This window comes from Centruroides vittatus, unplaced genomic scaffold (assembly GCF_030686945.1).
Source record: "Centruroides vittatus isolate TY-2023 unplaced genomic scaffold, ASM3068694v2 scaffold_2342, whole genome shotgun sequence".
Lineage (NCBI taxonomy): Eukaryota > Metazoa > Arthropoda > Arachnida > Scorpiones > Buthidae > Centruroides > Centruroides vittatus.
Genome location: NW_027122688.1, coordinates 827,105 through 840,239, shown reverse-complemented (window position 1 = coordinate 840,239; position 13,135 = coordinate 827,105). Strand labels below are relative to the sequence as shown.

At 33.1% G+C, this 13,135-nt stretch overlaps 1 protein-coding gene across 1 annotated transcript in view; it reads left to right on the top strand.

Annotated features, from left to right (window-relative positions):
- Window positions 1-13,135, top strand: part of LOC136987494 (mucin-6-like) — a 294,367-nt gene that overhangs the window by 4,027 nt on the left and 277,205 nt on the right. The gene's annotated exons all lie outside the window — the stretch shown is intronic.

Below are 13,135 nucleotides of genomic sequence, written 5' to 3'. Positions count from 1 at the left end.
ATAGAAATACAAAAAATATGAAATAAAATTACAAAAATAAAAGATAAAGAATAGCGGATTGAAGAAGCGATTTAAAAATAACTTGCTAAATTATTACTAGAGGTTTATTTAAAGAAATGCTTGGAGAAAATGAATAATAATAAGAGTTAAAATAATAAAAATTAATTAAAGTGTGTGAAAATAATATACTGTAGGCCTACGTGAAAAGTTTATTTGAAAAATTAAAAATCTTGTTCGCCAATCAGGTGAGTTAACGAGGTATTTCAAATGTTAATGGGCTTAATCAGTTATTTATCTAACCACCTAAAACGGGGTTTTGAACTATTAAACGAATTGCTGCGCTTCTAATTCCAATGTTTACTGAAGTTCAAGAATGGCTCAGAAGCAATTTTAATTTCCCAATGTTGATTAGTTTAATTAATTTTTTAGTATGATTTTAGACGGTTACAAATATTTGGCGCGGTCTTTGTCATAGATGGTACCTACTGTAAAAATATTTGCATAAATATTACCGAGGAAGGATCTGCGAAAATGTTGGATCCGAGATGCGTTTAAATAAAACATCTAGAAATTAAAATTGCTTATCAGTAATTGCCGAACTTTAGTAAACAGTGGGATTAGAAGGACACGAGCTATTTCAAATGTTCGTTAAATTAATAAACAAGATTTCTTTAAAAATGTATGTTAGAACTATTCAACGGTTTTACGCTTTCAACAAATATTTGAAAATTTGGCTGTTTTCTTAATGTATTATCAATTCCGAGAAACGACAAATTTTGGACGAAAGATTTTCATTCAAATCAAATCTTGTTATAAAGATTTAAAAATTTCTTTTCGAATATTTGCTATTCGTGTGGAGATAAATCTTTTATCTTTCGATTAATTTCGTATCCAAAAAAATTATTTTCAATTCTGGAAGTGAGTTTTTGCTTAAAGTCTTTTAGATTCGCTCACATTGTACTATTTTTCTGATAACTTTTATATTAAATTCAAAATTCGTATTTCAACCAAGACTTTTATGCTGTTTGCCAAATCCTGCATCTGTGTTTTCAGAAATTAATTGAATGTTCTTTGTGCCTGTTTTTAATTTTTAAAAATGACTAAATTTTTGAACATAAAGTTCTTTTTTTGTTTACAAATTTAACTAGAACAATGAAACTTTCGTGCAGGACTATGATACGTACTCGTAATTGTAGACCCGTAGAAAGTAGTATCCCAGACAACACTATTCGGCGACGAGACACATTGTCAAATAAGTTTAAGTTTCGTTAAAATTTTAAAAAGAGAACTTAAACGTATGGAAGCAATTGTTAGACCATTTGGAAATAGTTACCTGTAAAGATCGAAAAATAAACAATAATTTAAGGACACAATGGACAAATGGAGACAGGATTATTTAAATATAAAATGTGGAAAAAGAGACAGGGCGGCGATGCTTAATGTAGACAGTAAGAGTTAGTAGATTTGAATACTAAAATACCAGAGATAATAAAAGAATGTCAGTATTGAATAGCTGTTAACAAAAATATCATTAGTTAAAAAGGTCAGTTAGTGATTATAGATTAAAATATAGGTGTCGCAAATATTGGAAAGCAAGTGGCGTGTCCTTATAGTGTTTATGCGCGTCGAAGAGGGACAGTTACAACAAAATTCACCCGTAGGATTTACATTTCGTAAAGGTTGTTAGAACTATGATAATACAGTAGAGCATCGATTATCCGACTCAATTGGGGACTGGGGTTGGTTGAATAACTGATGAGTCGGATAACCGAAAAGTATGAAAAAATACATTATTAGTCTAGTGTGTTAGGCCTGGTTTAAATACTAGCCTCTCTTTCATGGTCGAGCCAGTGCTGCCAGCTAAAACATGCAAAAATTTAACAAAAATAATATTAAAGTAGCCAAGACATAACCAAATATTGTAGCGCCACATCACTAGCGGACATTTGAGTTTGTAGACTAGAACGCGGTCGGTTAACCGACTTATCGGTTAATCGGGGGTCGGATAATCGATGCTCTACTGTAATTATAAAAATGGAATGTAAAATTTTCAAACATGTAAACGTATAGATTTAATTAATATAATTAATTTATGGTGACTGATTATGTTTTTAGATGATACTGTAAAGAACAGAAATACTGGTTTTAATGACGCTATGTGTGAGTGAAAAAAAAATTGTAAATTAAAATCGGCCAAAGAAAGCCAAAACGTTGCAATATCGAAATGCACACAGTACTTTTAATTGTGAAATTTAATCGTTGAATAAAAACTGGCTAGTACCCCATATACAATAAGTCTGTTCTTGGCTAGACTTATGAGAAAAACTTTTAGTTAACCTAAGACACAGACAAAAAGGCGTTGATTATATAGGAAGACGTATTTAGTTTTTTCAACGTATTTTTAACATTTGAGAAGTTTACTTCCTTTGTACTTTCTCGGCAGTTATGTATACTGAACATAAACGTACTCAGCAAAAATATATATACTCCAATAACCACCATTATAAGTTGCTGAGGGAATTTTAATTAAGAAAACTAACATTTTCCTCAGGTTCGAACTGACGAACAAAAATAAAAATAATTCCAAAGAATGGAACACAAAATATTTAAATTCAAAAAACCGACAACGGAGCAACTAATTAAAATTAGAATTAAAGCGCAAAAAATACATAAATGTAAACTAACAAACATAAAACAATATCAAGGTTATTAGTACACGCTAACATCATTTAACAGATAATAAAATTTTTGTTTTGTTCTTCAGTTCGAACCTGAGGATGATCTATGGAATAGATCGAAAACGTTAGTTTTCTTAATTAAAATTCCCTCAGCAACTTATAAGGTGGTGGTTATTGGAGTATAGTTATGTATACATAACGAGGGAAAGTATTGGAATCGTGTCAAATTTGACTCTCCGAGATTTTGCAAATTTCCACGTTTTGAGACCTTCTGAACATAAAAAAGCCAAAAAACGCGAAAATTTCCGTGGATGCATGGGCATGTGCGTGTGTTGGCCTATATATCGTTTAATATCTAAGGATGGGGTGAAGATTACATAACGAAATTTGGAACGGTAGCTTGTAAATAAGGGGCATTGATGCTATTAAATTCCAGTGATGAAAGCTGAAGGGAGAGGAGATGAAGGATGGTTATCATATCTCGCGTGAGGTTGGGCTTAATGAAAGTTTTACTCGTTAGCATATACAATGTTTTATAAAACTCATCACTATCCTCAAAATTAAGTTCTTTGCTATTTTATAAAATCTTATAATAGCCGAGAAAGTTACGTAACTTGTTGCCAGATTTTTTTTAAAATAAAGAACTCGTTGTAAATTAATTTCTATTATGTTTCAATATTTCACTTTTGTTTCCTCTGCCAAATTTTGGCCACTTCGTAGCTGTTCTGTCGTTGGCCAAGTAGGGATCACCTTTTCCTCCAGCCGTAGGGCGATATAGTTCTGAATTTTCAAATTTATTTTCGAGAGTTAATATCTCGAGACAAATCTTCAGAAGCAGCGAAAAATACTCATGATTTTTTTCATTTCTTCCATATCTGTTGTTATTTTGCCATCCTTTTTTTCAGACATCCTGTTCTTACTGGAAATTTTCCTGTTATTTCCGTAATCTTTTATGTAGTTCTTTGAAGTTATGGTCTCTCTCCAGTAACTCCATTTCTTCGCATTTTAATTTTAGCCAGTTTTCTTTTGCTCTTACAATTTCCTTCTGTAGTTGTCTATGTATATTCGTATACATTTGATGATTTTTATTTTTAATGTTTTTTCTTTCATCCATAAACTGAAAGATTTCATTTGTCATTTATGGCTTATTCTTTTCCGGTTTTTTATATCCGATTGTATTTTCAGCTGCATTGAGAATTGCCGATTTCAATCTTTGCCATTGAACCTCGGGGTTTCTCAGTTATTTTTAGTTTTAAATTAAGATTGCTTACTAACAACTTGTGATCAGAGCCGCAATCCGCGCTCGGGTAAGTTTTGGTTTTAACCCCTTGGCTCCTTTAATTACTATTGAAGTAACTTTTTCGACAAAAAAATTGAAAATACCATTGAAAAATATTATTTATTTGAATTGAAAAAAGTTGTTTTTTCGAATTTTTATCAATTTGTAAAAATTGGTTCCTAAATGGCACCTTCTCCTATGGATAGCCAACTTTACAGGGGCCTCAGAGCCTGAAACGGTGGCTTCTTTGCATAATATTTCTGTCATGCTGGAAAGCTGCCATTCGTCGTTTATCTTTAAAAATAATTTAAAAACGAAAACATGACAAAACATAAAATGAAAATAAATTTATTGACAAAGACATATTTTAAATCATTACAAATAATAAAAAGAATAAAACATAATTATAAAATACAATATTATACTATCATACGTGAATGTACAGTACTCTGTATATTTACTGAATGTAGCAAACAATAATAAAATACATTATTATGAATTGGCTATGAATATATACCAAACATAGAAAAAAATAATAAAATACAATATTATTTATATATTTGCTGTGATTATATACCAAATATAAAAAACAATAATGCGATATAAAGTGATACATTTGCACAACTAAATAATATAAAAAAGTGAATAAAAGTCATATAATTACGAATAAAAGTATATATCTTATTATTATTTACAATATCTACAAAATTATTTACAGTGATAATAATGAAAGTTTTCAAAAAATACTGTGATCTAAGACGTAAGAAAATTTATGGTATAAAAAAGAGTAAAGTTTGTTTAAAATTTTTCCATTGTATGGTATATTTTAAAACAGGGTGCTGGACACAATGGCACATCACAAATTTGACAGTAATACCGGGTTTCTTTTTCTATTCTTTTCCCTGCACCGTCATGCTTAGTTTTACATACGGCACAGCGTCTAGCGGGAGTTTTTTTTTTTTTTTTTTTTTTGTCAGTCGCCGGAAGAAGGTCCAGGAAATGTCTTTCCGTCAGTCTAAGCAGACCTGGAGTTCTCGGACTAAGACCAAAGATATTGGCACAGGCAGCGCTACACCTGCTATCGGAAACTTTTGTACTTACTGTACAATACACATTTCCATTTAGCAAATGTTTATTACAAGTTGCTCATCTAAGAATTACATGCAGGTGTTTGGAAGTTCTTTCTAAATGCCTTTATACGTAAATAATTTTACAGAAATATGAATAACATATCACCGTTTATGATTGTTGAGTATAATATATATATGTTTTCAAAAATTTATAAAATTCAAGACTTGAAAAAATCAAAAAAGTTTTTCGTATAAACATTCGATCAATCTGTTATATGTTACGTAGACAGGTATATTTTCTCAAAAAAAATCACGCAGCTTACTAAACTGACGTAGACATACAATATAGCTTATAGTTTACAACGCCACTAGTTTGAGGGGGGCGGTTGAAGTTGTAAAAGTAGGTCAACACACATTTGTGCATCGATGGTGTGTATTTGAATTTGTTTATGTTATTTATACTATTATAATAACAGAGCACTATAATAAGCGATTATTACCTTATTATATGAACTACTATACATGTATTATTTTTTTATGTATTACGGAAGTACCACAATAAACCGGAATTACTTTGTTTTTTAGAAAGACTTGTGGCTGGATGATTCTGAAATAACGTTTATAAACGTAAAATAGTATGAATATACATATAAATTTAATAAACTCGAGTAAAAATAAATGAGAGTAATGATTTATGATTGGTTGCATATGTTTATAGCTGACAAAGTATCTTCGAGAAGGCACGGCTTTTTGCTTGAAAATTCCCACCCCACAAACCCGAATCGAAGCTTATTTGTCGAAGGATAGTCAATTAGCTATAATGTATCAATTACAGCTCAACAAGCATGTGACCGACAGTTTGTTTTATCCAATAAACAAAAGAAGGTTGTTCTATAGATATAACATGGGAAGGAGGAGTATTGTACAAACTGTAATCAAGTCTGTAGCGATCTGAGCTTTGATTTGCTTGTTTGTATGTGTCTTTTGACTGACTCAACCAATAAATGTTTTGTCACCACCTCTGAACCATAAATATTTCGCGAAATACCGTCCTCTTCCATTGTAAAGCAATTAGAGGGTGAGGAGGCAGATTATTGGCTGATAAAATCGATAGTCAACTTCTTTTACACTGTAGTCGGTTACTTTCTGTCTATGTTGATATTAGATCGACGAATCATCCACCTGTGAAAACAGTGGAGCTCAAATTTCCACTAAGTACCATCCCTCTCAGGTGTAGCTGTACGCTATATATTTTTGTTGTAAATATAGATTTAAGTTTAGTTTAGTATCTTTCCTTTTTCTATTCTTTGTCTCATCTTCTAGAACTTTCTTGCTTTGTCTTTCTGGTTCATTATCCCTTGGGTGGGATTACCAATTCCAAGAAAGGTGTACGTAAACAAAGGGTGAGGCAAGGCCCTGGGGCTGACGAACAAAGGGAAGAGACACTTTTGGTCAGAACTCTCAACGAGGACGGACGGAGAGAAGGAAAGCACGAGATAGCTAGCACGACAATCGGAGACAACTAGGTTTCGATAAAGAAACTTATACTCGAATTCTGAAGAATAAGGGCGGAATTAGGGTAGCCACCCGATCGAATTTGAGACGATTGAAGGCTACGTTCACCCCAAGGAAGCTAGCGAGAAAAATTGAAAAGAGTGCCGACGGATAACACGAGGAGCAACATTCACCTCAAGAAAAACATCAAACTAGTATCCCACCCAAGTCTTTGAAAAAAACAGGAAAGTTCCGGGTATTTCTACCTTTTTTCTTTTTCTTCTATTTTTCATCTTCTCTTCTTTCCTTAGTTATAATTAGCATAAGTATTAGTTTGTAAGTTTCGGCCCGCGTATAGTTGTCGCGCTCGTTGATCTTTTGTTCGTTAGTATAGATTGTAACGTGTGTGTGTATAGTAGTTACTTGTAGTTGTTGGGATCCAAAGAACCTGTTTAGAGCGAAAATAAATTACTTTGTCACGTGAATAAAATATAGTTATTTATTTCTACTATCGTGCTTGCTGGACCTTGTACTTGTCGCCCTAAACATCACACAGGCTACAGTCTTTGAAATATGTAAACAATCGTTATAAAATTGCTTGTTTCTATCGTTTTTTAGCTCTAATTAGCTAATTTATTGTTCTTGGAGAGTATTTAGGTGAGTAAACATTATTTTAGAAATGTGAAGATATAAATTATTTGTGAAAGTAAACATTTCCCCTCGCTGTTACATAATATGAGAAAATATGTAAACAATTGCATGTAAAATTGCGTAGTATAGTCGATTATTGTAAAAATTGCCGAAATAATATAAAAATAATGTTTCTTATACATTATCACTAAAAAAACTTTTGTTGACTTTGACCCTCAGATGACTCATCCACTCCCCTCCTAGGAGAGTAATTAGAGAAGTAGTGTGAATAATGGCAATAACTTCTCACTTGCTGTAGCTAGCAGTTTGTTTTCTTTTCAAACCAAAGATATGTGTAACTAATAAATGCACGATATTTTAGCGAATTTATATAAATAAATAAATTGTTTTCTGTTTAGTTCGGAAATTTAAAATTTTATTATAATTTTAAATTCGTGAATAACAAAATACAAAACTACGGTAAACTGTAATATGACTTTGCTAGTAAACGAAAAAAACAGACTGAATATAGCGCGAATTTGAAGCGAGATACAACACTTGAAACGACATTTGCATCTGTAAACATGCTTTTCCTGCAAAACATCATGTTTTTGATAGAAGAACGCAGAGTTTTTATGAAAATTCTGTATATGAATATTTTTCATTATCTTATTATCAGAGAAAGATTTTTATCTGTCCTACATTGCTTGAGCCACACTACCCCCTGGACTTTGTCATGAAGAGAGAAATAGTATATTGTAAACAATGAAATTTGACACCATAAGGCTATACAAGGGTGCAGTTCGTTTAGTACAAAAAAGAATTTTTACACAAGTACAGTACAAACAATTTCTTATATCACAATAATACTTATTTTATAATTATTAGTTTCTAGCTTTATATGCTGACATAAAAGCTTTACAAAAAACCCACGAAAAATCAGAATAATTTATATTACGCCATTTTATAAAATGAATTCCTATAAAGTTTTAGTATAAAACTTTATTTATTTTATTATCTATTATTTAGAAACTTATTATTTTTCATATAACACAAAACTGGCAAGGAGACACCTAGCACAGGCAGATACACAGCTGGATGACCTTGAGAACAGCTGATTGTAAACTTTTCGCGGGATGTTCCAAAACAACGCTTGAGGGGGTGTAAGTTTTCTACACACGTCAGAACTAGTTACTGTAAATACTCGAATGTATTTCGTTATTTTCTAATAATTTTTATACCAGTTTCTTCTTATCATTTATATTATATGTTGAGACTAATATCATTAACCTAACATTGTTTTTTTGTGTTTTACAGGAAAAACACCCACAAAAATAAAAAAACATTTTAATACACCAATTTATGAAATACATTTCTAAAAGATTTTAGCATAAAACTTTATTTCTTTTGTTAGGTATTATTTAGAAACGAATTATCTGTCACATAACAAAAAATCGCGACGGATCACGTGACACGCGCCGCAGTTCGGTGTACTATGCTTAATGTCCTTGAAAACAGCTGTTTGTCTAAGCTGGCGGGATATTCCCAAGTAACTTTCAGGGGAAGACTGGCTTTTAGCCAGATGTGCATCATTTACCGTGAATACTCAAATACATTACGAAATTTTCGATCATGAATACTCTTTCAATAGGTGGGGACCGAAAAAATGGTCCAAAATATAAACTTCTATTGGATGTATAATTTCAAAACTTGCTGAGGTCATAAACGACATCCAATAGAATGTATCAAAAGCCTTTCCTGACTTATCTCGTCTATAGGGAAAATAGAAACGATTTTTGAAAATTTGACGTGTATACACGTCAATGGGCTGTAGCATTAAGAAAACTCTTGACGTCTATAGTTAATGACCATGTTCTCGAACTTTTAATTGACCATGATGACCTATTTGATTTCTAATTATGTTATCGGTGTTATCAGAAGGCGCTTTTCTTGTATATAGTCTCCTTTTTGGTTGATCACACCAGATATTTGCTATTGATAAGTTGTATTTACTACAAAATTCCACTAGTGTGTTTCCTCTTTCATACCTTCCCCCTAGACCAAATGGTTCTACTATCACCAACTCTCTACCCTTGTCCACTTTTGCATTTAAATCTCCCATTATAATGGCGAGTTCTTGTAGCTTAGTGGTTTCCAGTGCATTTTGTATTTCTTCATAGAATTATTCTATGTGTTGGTCATACGCATACGTTGTAAGTGCGTTAACTCGAATTATGTTAAGCTTAAAGGATTTTGTGTCGAGTTTTACAGTTATTACTCTGTCAGACTGTGCCCAGAACCCCCCACTGCGTTTGCGATTTTTCATTCATTATAACGGCCAATCCATTATTGTGTGTGTTAATTCCCGAATGCCTAACAGAGGGGTTTTCAACATTTGTTTTACCAGAATTAATCCATCTCACTTCGCTAATTCCAAAGATGTCAAGATTCTATTCTTTCATCTCCTTTATGACATTATGCAATTTCCCTTTTCGATATAGACTCCTCGCATTTCGAGTATCAATATTGGTCTTTCCGCAGAATCTTAGCACCCCCTGACCATTTACGGTCTGACGGAGAGTTGGGGTCATAATTTGTTCTGTCGAGTTTTCGGTATTTGTAGGTATACTCGGGAGGGTAATGTAGTGGTATCTCTTTGCTATCTGCATAACAGTGCTACAATCTTCCAATCAATATGACCTGGCATGTAGCTGTCCGGACCCGAGCCATTCCATTTTCCTCCGAGTTCTGCTTCAGGCCAGTATCGATAAGAGTTGCTTCCCCCTATCGGGGTTTCAATGGAAGTGTTTTTTTTTTCCTAGATATATCTCTTAGTCTGGCTCCTACCCCACGAAGACTAATGCGGCTTGGGAGACCCTGTCGATAGCTAACTATCTCCGGCATAGCTCTAGAGGTTGCCGAAACACACAAGTCCCTTCACCACGTCAACGTAGAGATACCAACTCAGGGAAGTTCTGTTGTAACTGAGTTAATTCCTGGAAATATAACAATGCGTGGGAAGTGGAGAATTTTCTTTATACTTATGATGATTATTACAGATTACGTTATTCATAGTAAAATAATTGTCGAATCCGGTATAATTTTTTTTTCTTTTTTTTGCAATTTTTGCTATAATCGGAATTATAATAATAAACTGGAATATATAAATTAATTAATTTTTCCAATTTCGTTAAAATACATGAAAGTTTATTTACTTAATAAACGACAACGGCAAAAATTCACAAACAATGGTTATAAAATAAATAAATTTTATTTTAAAATGAAATAAAGTTTTACATCGGTTTATAAACATTTTCGTCATATCAGAAAATCCCATCCGAGAAAATACAAAAAGGCGTCGGCTGGTCACAAAATTTTTAGCATTACAATAAACACGTCGACAAAATACAGTCAAACCTGTTTTTATGCGCTCTTTTTATGTGCGATTTTTATTTGTGCGATTTTTTTAATGCGAATTTTTAATTTGTGCGGTATAGTTAGCGACTAGTCTCGTGCGATTCGTCATGTCTCACGTTGACTTATTATAGCTAAATAAACTTATTATAGCATAAATGCACTTATTATAGTAATATTATTGCATGAATATGCGAAAAATGAAATAATTTACTTTTTAAGTCAACAAAACACCACCTGGACAAAAATATGTAAAACAGACGATAGACCAGACGATGCAGTCAAGTGCTGACATCTGTTGTCAATAAATTCTATTTCGTACGGTTTTGAGTTATTTTCTATGTGAGACTTTTTTTATGCGGTCCCTGTTGACCGCATAAAAAAATTATTTTTTTAATTGTGTTGCGAAAACTATTATTTACAGCCATTCGTGAAGTTTCGTGAGATTTTTTTTAATGCGTTTTTTTTAATGCGGTCCCTATCCCCCGCATAAAAACAGGTTTGACTGTAAAATATTAATAAATTACTAAGTTTTCGCTTTTCGACTTTACGAAGAAAAATAAAATCGAGTTTATTAACAGTTTTAACAATAATAGATTAATTAAGACTTTTCTTACAAGAAATGAAATAAAATTTTATTCATGTAGACATGAAAGAGCTAATTTTTAATTTTCTATTTATAACGTAGAAATACTCTGGAGAAGAAATCTATATTTGATTAGACTAGCAGTTCCCAGACTTTCTTCCTCGCCTACCCCTTGGCAGTCCATTTTTCTAAGTTTTATTTCGCGTGTTCGTCAAAAATTGCCATTTCGTCAATTATACAGCGCTGTACAATTTTATGTAATTTTTTTCCTTTTTAAATCGAGAGCCGTTGGAGGAAGGACACAAATAAATATAACGAAAATATAATTATATTCTTATTTAAAACTAATGATGGAATGCTGTGACGTTACTACAGGCCTGGACGCAGAACCCGAATATTCTTATAGTAGGCTATATTTCTCATTATTAATCTTTTTTACGCCCACCCCTGGGGATACGTCTATTTTCGAATAGGAATCGTCGGATTAGACCACCAGTGATCCCTTGCGTCGTCATCTTCAAACTTATAAAGAACAGAAGACACCGTAATAGGTAATGGCAACGTTTTATAGAGGCGTAGGGCCTCCCCGTCTCGTTTTACGGATTTCTCTCGGAAATAAACCCGGGTTGGAATTTCGGGTTTATTTCCGGACAAGTTAAAGGCCAGTGTCCTAACCGACAGTGGGGACAGGCTTTTGCGAAACACGCCCTGAACCAACTGATATTAGGCGCACGGGGTAAGGCTGGGTCCTCGTTTTTGTTATTTCTTATAATTTTGTTATTGCCTGTATATCGATAACTCGCAGGGCAACCTCGGTCCTCGGTCCGATAATCGATTTGCTAATGGCGCCAATGTTTTCGGCCCCCTGTCCGGGGGCCGAAAACATTGGCCGACTAGGACGTCGTTTCTATCATCCGACGTGTACGGAATAAATTACTGGTAAAATAAAAAGCATTCTACCGGAACGTTTCGTCGGCGGAGTGACGTAAATTTAGAGAGCAGAAAAAATGACCACGTCCCGGTAATCCGCCCCGACTTTAACGACATTCGTTTTGTTTCGTTTCTATCGCAGTTTACGGTAGAGCGATTTTTAAAGTGTGGCGGTGTTTTGCGCCATATTGCGTATTTAATTACGTCCGAAGAAACAATCTCTGACTTTTAGCAGTGTATAAATAATTAGCGTCATATCAAAGCGTACGCATTTTAAATCTTTCCAGGACAACAAAATTGCCTAAAGCATAGCGCATACAGTATAAAGTACACTCCTTCACTTATTCCGTTGCCATAAAATACAAAAATTTTGTTTTTCGAAAATTTATCAATAAGCCCTCCGCATTTAATAACGCTGGGTCGTTTTACAACTAATATTCTGTTATTTACCATTAAAATTCATTTGTCTTTGGTCATTCAAATAATCTTAAACCACAAATTTATCTTTACCTGACCGCAGCACCGGAAATTTAGTGTTTAACCCTTTAAATGAATAAATATTAATCACTCGCTTCTCTACTTCCCACCGTTTTTCTGAAGTTTGATAAGTAGCCCTTTTGGACAGGCGTCGGGTAAAGTCGAAAATTAAGTGTATTCTGGTCGTGTACTTAAACATCGGACTTAACAACTTAACATCACAGTGAGCTCTTTAAAATACTTACGGTTGTATATTAAGATGGCCATATTGGGTCGAAAACGTTAATGTTTGTTTAATAAACATATGTCAGCATCAGGTGTTTGACGATTCATTAAGTCGGAGTTAACGTTTCCTCTCGATTAAAGTACTGTACCTCGTATAAGATTTTATAGTACTATCGAATCTGTAAACCTGTTGCTATTTCAAACACTTAGGTCTCTACCCATAAATTCTGGCATTTCCGTTCGTGTAATTTGTAAAATTTCCACAGTTTCTTCCATTTTGACAAGAAAATATTAATACTAAGTTAAGAAGAAATTTTTACTGATTTTAATTTCGGTCGTAACGTTATATTTA